The following is a 13,496-nucleotide window of genomic DNA, read 5'->3' on the forward strand; positions in this document are numbered from 1 at the left end:
AGCCTCCCTTGGGTGGGTATTTGTGAGGAGGGGGTTAGCATTTCCTAGGAGCTACAGGGTTTGCTGTAAAAGCGGGAAAGTTAACACTCTGGAGGGCTGAAAGGCAAAACTGCCTCAGAGCTAGCTCACTGCAGTGATCTCCCAATACCCCTCCCTGTCCAGGGCCCAGGCCTGGATGACTAGTGGGAGTATAGAAGAACTGCCAAGTCCCTCCTGTGGAGTGTCAGCTCCCAGCTGAGTGTAGATGATGGGAGCAGAGAGAGCAGGGGATCCACAAGTCACCTGGTGAGCTGGTGACAGCAGCAACTGAAACCCACAACCCTGGCTGCTGCTCCCTCGCCCATCCTGAGAAGACGAGAGAGCCTTATGGGTTTGGGGGACGGACAGGGACAGGGTGAGGAGCTGTGCAGAAAAGGCTAGGCCCCAGCTACCTGAGGGAGGCTCTTTGGAAGCCTTATGGGCAGGGAGGCGTCTTGAGGTAGGAGCTGAGAAAGGCTCAGGCTCTTCTCTGAAGCAAGCTACGGAAAGACTGGTCACAGTAGGACTAGGGCCAAGGAGCAGCAACCTCTTCCAGGCCAGACAGGGTCAAGGTGAATTTTAGAAGAATCCACCAGTATTGAGTTTTAATCCTGCCTCCTCCTCCCTAGCCCTGAGTTTTGAGTGTGTCCTTCCCTCTGTGAGCTTATTTCTTATTTCCTGCCCTGATCAGCCAAAAAAAAAAAAAAAAAAAAAAGCTTTGTGATTGGCTTCTTCCTACTTGAGCTCAGGAGGTGTTTATTTATGTAGCAGCAGTGTGACAGACGGGGATCAGGGGAAAGTCTACTAGGGGCCTTTCCCTTCCCTGTATTCCTTGGCCTCATACCCTTGTTCCCCTGGTCCTGGTAGCATAGCTGAGAGACCCCTTCACTTGGTAAATATTTGTGCCCCTGATCTGCTTGGTGGCTGCTGCAGTGTCCTGTCCTACTGTGTGCTCAGCTAGGCTTCTTCAGGCGGTGAAGAGTATGAAAGAAGACAGACAAAGATGCAAGGCTGGGGCTTCTGAGTCCTTAGCTCCCCTGACCTGCCTACACAGCCTCAAAGTTCAGAGCCCTGGGCTGGGTATTGTGCAATGACGGGGGATTTGTGGCTCTGAGGAGCCCCTCCTCTTGATAACAGAGAGCTGGGACTCTAGGTCCACAAGTCAGCTCAGCGGGCGTGTGGTCCTGGGTGAGCCCCACGGCCTCTCTGAGTTGCTGGCTCAGCCCTGAGATGATGAAATGATTGGATCAGCGCCTGTGCTTAGGAAACTGTTTTCTTCCTTAGTCCTCCCCTTATTTCTCTTCCACTGCCCAGTTTAACCAATGAAAACAATAAAGGGAGTCAGGTGCGGTGGTGCATGCCAGTGATCTCAGCGCTTGAGAGGCTGAGGCCAGAGGACGGCATCATGTTGAAGGCCAGCCTGGGCTATTATGCAAAGACTGTTTCCAAAACTGCAAAACAAAGCAGACCACCACCAACAGCAAAAACAAAGCCAAAACAAAAACTTGACAACAAAGGTAAGAAGATGCTTGAGTGCTCTGTGCAGTGGCGGGCTGGTAAATGTTTAACAGCCAACTCTAAAAGGGGATTTACAGCATTCCCCTTGCATCTGTGTTAATACGATCAGCATGGCCATTTCAAGCTATTCACGTGACGTCACTGAATGTGGACTTGGGAGCCACCAAGAGCTGGCTGGCCCCAGCACTGTTTTTTGGATTGGCTGTATAATTTGCAAAGACCTGCAAAGAGAGAAATTACAGGCCCCTTTGTTTAAAAAGCAGGGAGTGGACCCTCCCTTCATCCCGTGAGCTCTCTCATGGTGTGATAGGTTTCGCTTTACAGTAGCTTTTCACTCTTAGCCCAGGCTGGCACCAAATTCTCCGTAATTCTCCTGCCTCAGCTTCCCGAATGCTGGGATTACAGGCTTTGTGTGTTGGGTGTCTTGTTGTTGTTTTGCTTTTTAATACTGTTTTAGCACACATGAAATGAACACTGCTTACTTGAGCATCTTAAAAGATGCAAGCTCTTAAGCACTAGAAAAGAAATGTTACATATTTACTCTTTGCTGATTTCCTGAGCTCCTTCAGATAGTGCTTTGTTTACTTTTGTATCTGCAGTGTCAAGATATGGTCCAGAGTTATGGCAGGTACTCAGAAGAGAGAGATACACTGAATAAACGAGTGAATGGTTTAAAGAAAAAAACAAAAACAAAATAATAACTTCTATTTAACGTCTTACTGTCCCTAACACAGGAACACATGTGTGGGCCCTCACAGGTAGGGAGCACACCTGTGGGGCCATACTACTGGCAAGTTTTTTCCCATCAGCCACCTGGCAGATGCCCTTAATGGTTTGCATTCCTGATATTTAATTCACTCCCAAGATGCATTAGGTGAAAGCTCACCCTCCCCCAGATCATCCCACTGAACACCCCATTCCGCTGCCAGCCCAAAGAAAGCCAGCCACCACCTATCCCAGTCTGATGCTGTGGGGTTCAAACATTCAGCCCTGGGAGCTAAGAGCTGACAGTGCTCAGAACAGCAGAGCAGAATACTAAAGGGCCTAGTGCCGGAGCGTGAGGGAACAGGCGGCCAAAACCTCACCCCAGGGAAGCAGAGATTTAGAAGAAGCAGAAAACAGAACAGAGGACCCATACACACACCAGCATGTTCCCTGACCCCCTTGCACGTATGAAATATAAGTTTTTGTATTCAGATATAAAATTATGAAGAATTTCAAGGTGACCATCCATTTCAGTTCACGCAATGCACCAGGAACCTTCTGAGTGCAGGACCCCATCTGGGAGCTGAATTAGTTACACCTCTGTGGTGATTTGACTAGGAATGGCCGCTATAGACTTGTGTGTGTGAATGCTTGGCATGTCGGGAGCGCTATTAGGAAATGTGGCCTTGTAGGACAAAGTATGTCACTGTGGCGGCAGATCTTGAGGTATTATATATGCTTAAGCTATGCCCAGTGTGGCACAGCTTCCTACTGTCTGCGGATCCAAAGGTAGAACTCTCAGCTCTTTCTCTAGCATGATGCTGCCACGTTTTCTGCCATGACAATAATGGACTAAACCTCTGAACTGTAAGACAGCCCCAAGTAAATGTTTTTCTGTTTAAGAGTTGCCATGGTCGTGGTGTCTCTTCACAGCAATAAAACCCTACCTAAGACAAAAGTTGTACCAGGAACTGGGGTATTGCTGGGACAGGCCTGACCATGCTTTCGTTTGGAGGAATGTGGACTTTGGGATTTTGGATTACAAAAGCAGTGGAATGCTTTAAGTGGGGCTTAATGGGCCATCCTAGTATAAGCAGGGCAGACAGTGGTGCCGAGGGTGATCTAACTGTGGGGGCATGGCTCCTGAGCTTTCAGAGGAGAAGAATTTTAGTGTGCTGCCTAGAGATCATTCTTGTGATATTTTGGTCAAGAATGTGGCTGCCTTTCTGTTGTTGTTGTTGTTTTTGATTTTCAAGACAAGAGTTTCTCTGTGTAGCTCTGGCTGTCCTGGAACTTTGTAGACCAGGATGGTCTGGAACTTAGAAATCTGCCTGCCTCAGAAATCTCCTGAGCACTGGGATTAAAGACATTAATTCCACCACTGCCCAGCCTACATGGCTGCTTTTTGCCCTTGTCAGAGAGTCTGCCTGAGGCTAACATGAAGATATTTGGATTAATTTCATTGGCAAAGGAAATCTAAAAACAGCCCAGTATTGACTCTGCTCTGTGTTTATTAGTGGTTACTCTTATACAGATCTATAATGAGAAGCAGCATGCTGAGGAAAAAAAAAAATCCAAAACCTTCTCTTCTTTGAGAAGAGAGTGAACACCAGGAAATGGAATGGAGCTAAGTCCTGTGTTCGAGGAGAATAGCAAGGCTTCACCCAGGTAATCATCCAACTTTTGAAAAGGAATTAAAGAAAAGTGAAAGGAACTACAGAAAAGTTTAGGGCTGGGTGGGGCTGTACATGCTCTTAACCCCATCACTAAAGAAGCAGAGGCAAGATGATCTCCGAGTTCAAGGGCTGATCTACAGATCAGAGTTCCAGGACAGCCAAGCTTAGGCCGTGAAGAAAACCATGAAGAACAGAGAGCTGGTGAAGATGGAATTGGATGAGGGGCCATGTTCCAGCCTCAGCAAGCAGCATAACTTGGCAGCTTCTGCCATGTGGTTCTGGCTTTAGAGTCAAGGACAGAAGAGAGGGGCTACAGAATCTCCCTCTGTGACTAAAGGAAAGCTGCTGAGGCCAGGTCTGCTGCAGAGGTGTCTCCTCGTGAAGGCCCAGAGAGGCCATTGTGTAAAGCTGTGAAGCTGAAGTCTGGATTGCCTTGGAGACCCCAAAATGTTAGAAAAGCCATGGCTTTGAGATACTTGCTTGGAGAGCTGCTAACAGGGAGTAGAACCAGCCTGAAAAAAAAAGACGTGTGCTGCCGTCAACAAAGCTGAAAGGAGTTGGGGATGTCAAGAGGTCTTGGACATCAGACATGAAGATGCAGAGCCTGGAGTTTGCCCAGGTTGGTTTTGGTCTTGCTTTGGTCCAGTATTTCTTCATTATCCTCCATTTCCTATCCTTTGGAATGGTAGTATATATTCTGTGCCATTATTATATGTTGGAAGCATGTGATCTGCTTTCGGGCCATGGGGACTTTTGAAGTTGGACTGATTCCATTTCTGCATTATGATATGGATACAAGCCCATGGGGGCCAGGGAGTGGAACGTGGTGGATTGACTAGGACTGGCTCCCATAGACCCATGCGTGTGGGTGCTTGGCCCATAGGCAGTGACACTATTAGGAGGCGTAACCTTGTTGGAGTCGGTGTGGCCTTGCTGGAGGAAGGGAGCCACCGTGGAATGGAGTAACACACCCAGTGTGGCTCACAGTCTTTTTCTGCTGCCTGCGAGTCAAGATGTAGAATTCTCAGCTTTCTCCAGTATGCCTACCTCTATGCCACCACAATGGACTAAACCACGGAATTGTAAACCAGCCCCAATGAAATATTTTTCTTTATAGAAGTTACCGTGGTCATGGTGTCTCTTCAGAGCAATAACACCCAACCTAAGACAACATCCGTGATTGGGACTCTGTGCATCATCCCGGGTGATGACACTCAGCACCCTTTACTGCCCATAGCAGTAAAGGATTCTTTACTTTGGATTCTGGGAAGAATAAAGGCCACAGGAACTCACAAACCCACCCTCCTCATTTTGAAGAAGTATTTGCAGGGCACCATAACTTGACAAAAATGTGTCACATGAGTAAATACAGCCTCTGGGCTTGTATTTGACTCAGTGGTAGAGCATTGCCTGGTAAGCATGACACTCTGGGTTGGGGAAACTGGGGACTCAAGAGCACTCAAGAGCACGCGAGCACACGCGCGCGTGTGCACACATGCACACACACACACACACACACACACACTCACACTAACACACACACACTCACACTAACACACACCATGGCTCCAAGAATCCCAGCACTCAGAAAGTTGAGGCAAGATAATCAAAAGTTAGACGGCAGCATGGTCTACATAGAAAGCTCCTGGCCAACAAGAATCACAAAGTGAGGCCTTGTCTCAAAACAAAACAAAAAACCTGCCTGAGAAATGGTTTAACAGGTAAAAAGAGCTCTTGGTGGCAAGCCTAACAACCCAAGTTTGAACCCTGTGACCTATGTGGTCAGAGAGAAATGAACTACTGCAAGTTGTCCTCTGACCTCCTCGCTCCCTCTCTCACATACATACACACACATCATGGTAGGTAACATACACAAACAAAATTAGTTTTTAAAAAGAAAAAAACAAACAAACCAAACCATGGTCTCATCCACTGTATAACTCAGCTTCTACTACCACCAAGCCTTCCATTTTATGTCCGCACAGAACCACTTTCTGTTGGAAAATGCTCTTCTCAAAGTGTATCTTGTTTTCTTTTTTTTTAATTCTTTATTAATTACACTTTATTCACTTTGTATCCCCCCTGTGGTTCCCTTCCTCCTCCCGTCCCAATCCCTCCCTTCCTCCACCCTCAGCATGCATGCCCCTCCCCTCCCACTGATAGGGAGGTCTTCTTTTCCTTCCTTCTGATCCTAGTCAATTAGGTCTCATCTGGAGTGGCTGCATTGTCTTCTTCTGTGGCCTGGTAATGCTGCTTCCCTCTCAGAGGGAGGTAATTAAAGAGCAGGCCAATCAGTTCATGTCAGAGACAGTCCCTGTTCCTATTACAAATGAACCCACTTGGATACTGAACTGCCATGGGATACATCTATGCAGGGGTCTTAGGTTATCTCCATGCATAGTCCTTGGTTGGAGTCCTTGGGTCTCAGGAAAGACCCCTGTGCTCAGATTTTTTTGGTTCTGTTGCTCTGCTTGTGGAGTTCCTGTCCTCTCCAGATCTTACTGTTTCCCACTTCTTTCATAAGATTCCCTGCACTCTGCCCAAAGGTTGCCCATAAGTCTCAGCATCTGCATTGATAGTCTGCAGGGCAGAGCCTTTCAGAGGTCCTCTGTGTCAGGCTCCTGACTTGTTCCCTCTTTTCTCCTTCTTCTGATGTCCATTCTCTTTGCCTTTCTGGATAGGAATTGAGCATTTTAGCAAAAGTCTTGTTTTCAAAGAACAAAAGGCAACATTTTCAAATATCTACCTGGCGACCCAGGTGCCCATCACAGAACTCGTCTCAATTAGGGGTCCACAGAGCACCCATGGTGTACAAATTTTCTTCATATTGACATTTCTCCTAGGCATAGAAGCCAAATATTGATCCAGTTTCAGCGAACTTAGAGCAGTAGCCTTTTGACATCAAAAACATGTGCGCTAATCATGAGTTATTGTTGATTCTCTAGAGGAGACTTTCTAGGGCGCTCCAGGCATCGACTTTCTAACTGGAATTTGGAAGGGACTCTCGTATCAGGTTTGTCCTAGACCAGGGTAATATGTGCTCCATTTCTCTGGAGCGGCCAGATGTTCTGAGCCAGCTGCTGGCAGCAGCAGTGTGTGAAAACAAAGGACATGAGGCCCTCTCGGCCTGTCAACAGAAATTCAGTCTCCACCCTGACTTCTGAGCCCTGTCCACTACTGCAAGCCCAGCCTCGGCCCACGGTTCAGAGACCTTAGGACTCCAGGGAAGCACTCGCATGAACACACACATCCAGGCAGGAAGCAGTACAAGTATGTTGCACACACACAGTAGGATGGTAAGTATACACAGTCAGACTGAGCAAGGAACACTGGCTGTCTAGCATGCTCTTCAGTAGGTAGTTAGCCTCATACATTTTCAACCCATACCTACAGAGACTCTAAACCAGATCCTCTTATATTAAGGTTCTCTAGAGTAACAGAACTTATAGAATGGACCCACACACATACATATATATGCGGATTTATTGGAACAACTTACAGTCTGTAGTTCAGCTAGTCCAACAATGGCTGTCTACCAATGAAGGTCCAAGAATCCAGTAGTCAGTAGTCGTTCAGTCCATGAGGCTGTTTTTTATCAGCTGGTCTTCAGTATATGCTACAATCCCAAAGAAGTAGGCTTCAATGCTAGTGAAGAAATAGCCTTGCTATCAAGGTGAGAGCAATCAGGCAAAGAGCAAAAGCTTCCTTTTTCCTTATCCTTATATAGGCATCCAGCAGAAGGCGTGGCCCAGATTTTAAAAAGGTATGTCTTCCTGCCTCAAGATTCGGAATAAGGGTGTATCTTTTCCCAGATCAAATGGTCTGAACTAAAGGCCTGTTTTTCCTCAGGATCAAGATTAAAAGCATGTGTCTTCCCATCTCAAAGGTCCAAGATTAGAAGTGAATCTACCTACTTCAGATTAAGTCAAAACACCTCACAGGTGTGCCTTTTATTTTTGGACTTTAGTTAATTTCAGATGTGGTCAAGCTGACAACCAAGAAAACCATCACACCTTTCTACTTTGTGATCTTGGAGACATGCTAGGACATCGATGACCTCAGTTTCTCCTTTAAAATGGAGCAGGGAAGCCCAGCATGGTGGCTCATGCCTTTAATCCCAGCACTCAGGGGAGACAGAGGCAGGTCACTGTGAGTTCACTGTAGGCCAGCCTGGTCTACAGAAGTGGTCCAGGACAGCCAAGGCTACACACAGAAACCCTGTCTCAAAAAACAAAAAATAAACAAACAAAACGAGAGGGATATATATGTAGAGAGAATTCTGGAATTTTGGCTAAAAACAACAACAACAACAACACACACACACACACACACACACACAGAAAGGCTGGAGAGATAACCACTAAGACACTAAAAGCACTGTCTGCTCTTCCAAAGGACTCGGGTTCAATTCCCAGCACCCACATGACAGCTCAAAACAGTTCCAAGGGATCTGACATCATCACACTAATGCACATAAAATAAAATAAAATAAATTTAAAAAAAAACACAGAAATATTATGCTTTTGTTTTAATCCCAGGTGTGGGAGTTCAGGGCTGCTTTGCAGAAGTGACTATGATTTGCTTCAAGCTCTAACAAAGGCATGTTTTTTCCGGCTGCAGATATGTTCTGGATTGTGTGACATTTGAAATTCTGGAGTTTTCAGAGGGCATCTAAATGCTAGATCCCCGATTGGGAGGTAGGTGTTGGTGGCTGTTGGTCTTTCAGAGGGTTGGCTGGGGTTTTGTAGTCCTGCTCAAAGAAGAAACAAGAAGAAAGTCCCAGATCTCTACCTCTCTCTTTCTCTCTCTCTCTCTATCCTTCTGTCTAGTGATGGGGAATGAAACCCGGGGATAAAGGATGGAGAAAGAAGAACCCACAAAGTAGCAAAGACCAGTTACAAGCAAAGAAGAAACAAGAGGAAAGAAATTAGATGAAAAGAACCCACCATGTAGCTAAATCTAGTACATATATGTATCCGAAGATTGTGGTGAGAATACAGAAAGGTGCACGTGAAGCAGACACACAGCTGTTTTAAAAGCAAGAGTGTGGTGGCGTTCACCTCCAATCCCAGCCCTTGGAGACTGAGGCTGAGGCAGGAGGATCACTACAAATGGCTGCTAGGATTGCAGGTGTAGGCAGCCACGTTAGTTTGAGACAAAACTTTCAGGCCAAGTTTTAGGACTGGATTAACCAGGGACATCTGCCTTATGTAGGAGCAAGTACTGGCCTCCAAGGTGGGGACCTGCTATGGTCTGCACCTTTGAGTTCTCCTCATATAGATTGAATCCCAACCCTCAGGGCAACAGTGTGGAGAGGTGGGGCCTGCAGGAGGTGGTTGCCGGAAATCCCCCCTTGTGAAGGATGGGTGCCTATGTTAGCTCTTCTCCCCGTGAAAAACTCCTTAGACACTTAAAGGGAGGGAAGGAGCTAGGTGTGGCAGAACAGGCTATGATCTCAGCCCTTGGAAGGTGGACCCAGAGGCTTGAGCCTGGGCTACATGACCCCCGAATATCAAAAGGAAAGAAAAAGTAGGGAGGTCAGTTTATCTCTAATTTGGTTCATATTTATTATATTTATCTTTGTTTGCCTCACTGTGTAACCCTGACTGGCCTGAAGCTCACAGAAATGCCCGTCTCTTCCTCTCAAGTGCTTGGATTAAAGGAATGCGCCACCATGTCCAGCTTCGACTCATGTTTTCAAAGGTGTCAGTTCTTGCTCATCAGGCTCTATTGTCTGGGGTCATGATGGGGCAGGAGCATCATGGTGAGGATCTGAGTGCAGACAGAAAGAAGCCAGGACGAAAAATATGCTCTTCCGAGGCACAGGGCCTGTTTCTCGCCTCCTCCACCCAGGGTCCACCTTCTACAGTTCAGTGCTTTCCCAGAAGGACTTTCAAATTTAGAACCATCAATGGATTAAACCATGTTTTAAGGCGGAGCTCTCGGGATCCAATAGATACAGAGTTCTTTCCTAACCCCTAGGCGTATCAAGCTAACCAAACAGACATCAAGATTACCACCACAGTTTCCTCACCAGCTCCACGAGTTTGTTTGCTCTTTCGGGCCGGTGAAGACACAGAATGTTCCAGCTCTGTTTTGTTTTTATTTTATTTTTTTTTTATTGTTTAAATTTTTAAATTTGTTTATTTGCTTTACATACAGAGGGTGTCCCTTCCTCCCCTCCTCCCCTCTCACCCCCTCCCAAATCCCTCCATATTAACCCTCCCCAGCATATCAAGTCACATCAGGACTGCTTTTATCTTTTATCCCCGAGGCCAGTCAAAGCCCGGCCAGGGGGAAGCTCTGTTTTTGAGACAGGGTCTCACATAACCCAGGCTGATGTTGACCTTAAAGTTCTGATCTTCCTGCCTCTGTTCTGCCCAGTTCACGAACCCCAAAAGACTAGGAATAATAAGAACCTCATGTATTTACTCTGCTGTAAATACATGAGGTTCTTTTTATTGTAAATTACGAGCTGCAGCTTGGGCCCACACCCGCGGAACGCCGAAGCGGTGGGAGCCGAGCGCGCTGCGCCCAGGTTAGTTGAGTGATATATAGATTCTGGTTCCTCCCAGCATGCCCAAGGCAGGGGCGATTCCTGCCTGGCAAGCATCTATTGGTCAAGATGCTACATTTTGAATTGATTGGCTGTAGGAAGGTACCCAGACCATAATGACCTGGTGTCCCTCCCTAGGGGGATGGGCCAGTTTCCTAGCAACTGTATCTCTAGTGGGTGGGGAAAGAATGCAGTAAGGTGGTCCTTCCCCTCAGGGCAGTCCTGGACTTCTCCACCCACCTTGTTCAGGCCTTAAATAATAGCAGATTTTTAATCTTTTGGTCTCTCACCTCCACCTCCCAAATTCTGGAATATATCACTATACCTAGTTTATGTGGTGAGGGGTGGAGGGGGGGAGCAGCAGAGGGCGTGTGGATATCAAACCTAGGGCTTTTCTCATGTATTCTCCCAAATACAACACATCCAAACGTGGCCTCCAGAGCTGCCAGAAATGTTTCCCGGTTTTGCTGTTGTTGTTTCTTTTGGTTTCCCTTTTCTGAGACCTTGCTATGTAACTGTGGTTGACTTGAAACTCACCATGGAGGTCATGCAGGCCTTAAGCTCTCAATCCTCCTGTCTCTGCCTCTCAAGTTCTGCAGTTACAGGAAAAGAATACCTCCCCCACCTCTCTTTCTGAACACCACTCTGACGGGTTGTATTATAGTAGCCTGAGGAGACGAAGGCAGGACCTAACTCTCTTTTTGTTACTGATTCTTGGGGCGGTATTCAGCATCAGCAGTCAATTCCAATACACAGAATAGTACCAAACTGTCTAGTTCTGATACTACCTGGAGCTAGAGTGAAATCTCACAAAACTGTTTCACTTCGGATGCCAACCACAGCCAGGTGTGGTTTCATACAGCTGTGATCTTAGCACTTGGGAGGCGGAGGCAGAAAGGTTGTAAGTTCTTTTGGTTGGTTGGTTTTGTTTTCCGAGACAGGGTTCCTCTGTGTAGCCCTGGCTATGCTGGAACTCATTATGTAGACCAGACTGGTCTTGAATCTACAGAGATCCGACTGTCTCTGCCTCCTGAATGCTGGCATTAAAGTTACGTGCCACCACCACCTGGCAGAAAGATTGTAAATCCTAAACCAACTTCAGCTTCACAGGAAGATCTTGCCTCAAAAACAATACAAACAAAAAAAGATGTCAGCCATAAATGGGATTGGTTGCCCATATATATATATGTGTGTGCGCGTGTATATATTTAGAGAGACTTTATAGACATATACTTTATATATATATAATATATTTTTAAAGATCTTATTTTTATTTATTTAGTTTTTGGGTGGCTGGTGTTGTAACCTTGGCTGTCCTGGAGTTGCTGTGTAGACCATATTGGGATCCGTAAGCAGGCCAGCCCCAAGAGACCTGATAGACCGGATATCAGGCGTCTGTGAAGCCACCTATGGACCACCTGGAACCACCTGCGAATGCTCTGGGTCACTTTATAAGAGAACTCGAAGCTCTCCCCCCCTCCCTCTCCCTCTCTCCCTCTCCCTCCTTCTCCCTTCCTCTCCCTCTCTCCCTCTCTCCCTCTCTCCCTCTCTCACTTTCCTGCCCTGCCCGGAGGTGGTCTCTGTGACCCCTTCCTCTTTCCCCTTCCCTTCCCCCTTCCCTCAATAAGCCTCCCACTTGGAACCAGTCACATGGCATGATTTGTGAACTCGCTGTGTAACTGTTGTACAGTCCTAACAGACTAGGCTAGCCAGGACCTCACACATATCTGCCTGCCTTTGCCTCCTGAGTTCTGAGATTAAAGGATTAGGCCACCATGTCTGCCTTGTAGATTTATTTTAATTTTATGTGTTTGCGTGTTTGCCTCCATGTATCTCTGTGTGCCACATGTGGGCAGTGCCCTCAGAGGCCTGGAAAGGGTATCAGAATTCCTGGATATTGAGTTACAGATGGTCCTGAGCCACATAAAAGTGCTGAGAATTGAACCTGGGTCTTCTAGAAGGTCAGCAAGTGCTTTTAACTGCTGAGCCAGTACTCCAGCATAGGCTACTATGTTTTTATTTTTGTTTTCTTCTTTTTTTCTTCCAGAGCTGAGGACCAAACCAAGGGACTTGTGCTTGCTAGGCAAGCACTCTACCACTGAGCTAAATCCCCAACCCCAAGCTACTATGTTTTGTTCGGTGACGAGGTCTGGAAATGTGTCCCGGGCTGGCCTTGAACTCATGGCCAATCCTCAGCTCTCAAACCTGAATGCTGGAATTATAGAAGTACGCCACCTTTGGGTTACTCATATTCCGGCTATGCCACCTACATACTGAAGATTACCATAGCCTTTTCCTCAGATCCAGCAAATGTAGTAGAACAACTCACAAAGTTTATATACACCTTCCTGACACTCACCAGTAATTGGAGATAAAGAATATACAAATGTATAGCCAAATGGAAGAAGTGGTTAGGACACAGTTGAGGAGGAAGTGTGAAGTTTCACTGGGCACTCCACCCAACAGGCCAGTACTTTCAGGTTTTCAGGAACCTAGAAGGCCTGAGAGAGTTTTATCTAGGTGGTCTCTGAGTGCCTGGGATTATATATGTGAATCCTCTTCTGTTGCAGGGTGTTTGTTCCCATTATGAACCTGGAGATTTTGAACTATAAAAAACCCATTTCTAGTTGTGTCGTGGCACAGTCCTAGCACACAACTTTAATCCAAGAACTTTTTTTATTGTAAATAGGTGATTATGGTGTGGATCAGCCCTAGCACACACCTTTAATCCAGGAACTTTCTGTTCACAGGATTAAATAAAGTTAACCCTAGGTCCAGAGGCAGAGCAAGAAACCAGCTGACAGGGAGTAAACAGAAAGGAGGGACATTGAGTTGAAGGGTATTTAAGACAGCGTGGAGAAGGAGCAGGAGCTTTTGGCTTTTTCTTGAGTAGGACAATCAGCTGGGTGCTTTCTCTCTGAGCTAATAGGTTTTCACCCCAATATCAGGCTCCCGGGTCTTCATTGGTAAAATTAAACAATTGGGATTTTCTTTCTTTATAACAACAACCTTCCTGGGTCAAG

The 13,496-nt window shown here is 46.5% G+C and overlaps 1 long non-coding RNA gene across 3 annotated transcripts; it reads left to right on the forward strand.

The window, feature by feature from the left end:
- The first annotated feature begins 1,402 nt into the window (after positions 1-1,402).
- On the forward strand, positions 1,403-12,231 carry LOC132649861 (uncharacterized). 3 transcript variants are annotated; one of them, XR_009588372.1, is made up of 4 exons: positions 1,403-1,535; positions 3,759-5,330; positions 8,538-8,614; positions 11,756-12,231. It is a non-coding gene; the product is annotated as an uncharacterized LOC132649861 (long non-coding RNA). The 3 variants fall into 3 exon arrangements; XR_009588370.1 differs by lacking the exon at positions 3,759-5,330 and having other exon boundaries at positions 1,409-1,535; XR_009588371.1 differs by lacking the exon at positions 1,403-1,535 and having other exon boundaries at positions 3,040-5,330.
- Positions 12,232-13,496: the final 1,265 nt, after the last annotated feature.

This window comes from Meriones unguiculatus, chromosome 1, assembly GCF_030254825.1.
Source record: "Meriones unguiculatus strain TT.TT164.6M chromosome 1, Bangor_MerUng_6.1, whole genome shotgun sequence".
NCBI lineage: Eukaryota > Metazoa > Chordata > Mammalia > Rodentia > Muridae > Meriones > Meriones unguiculatus.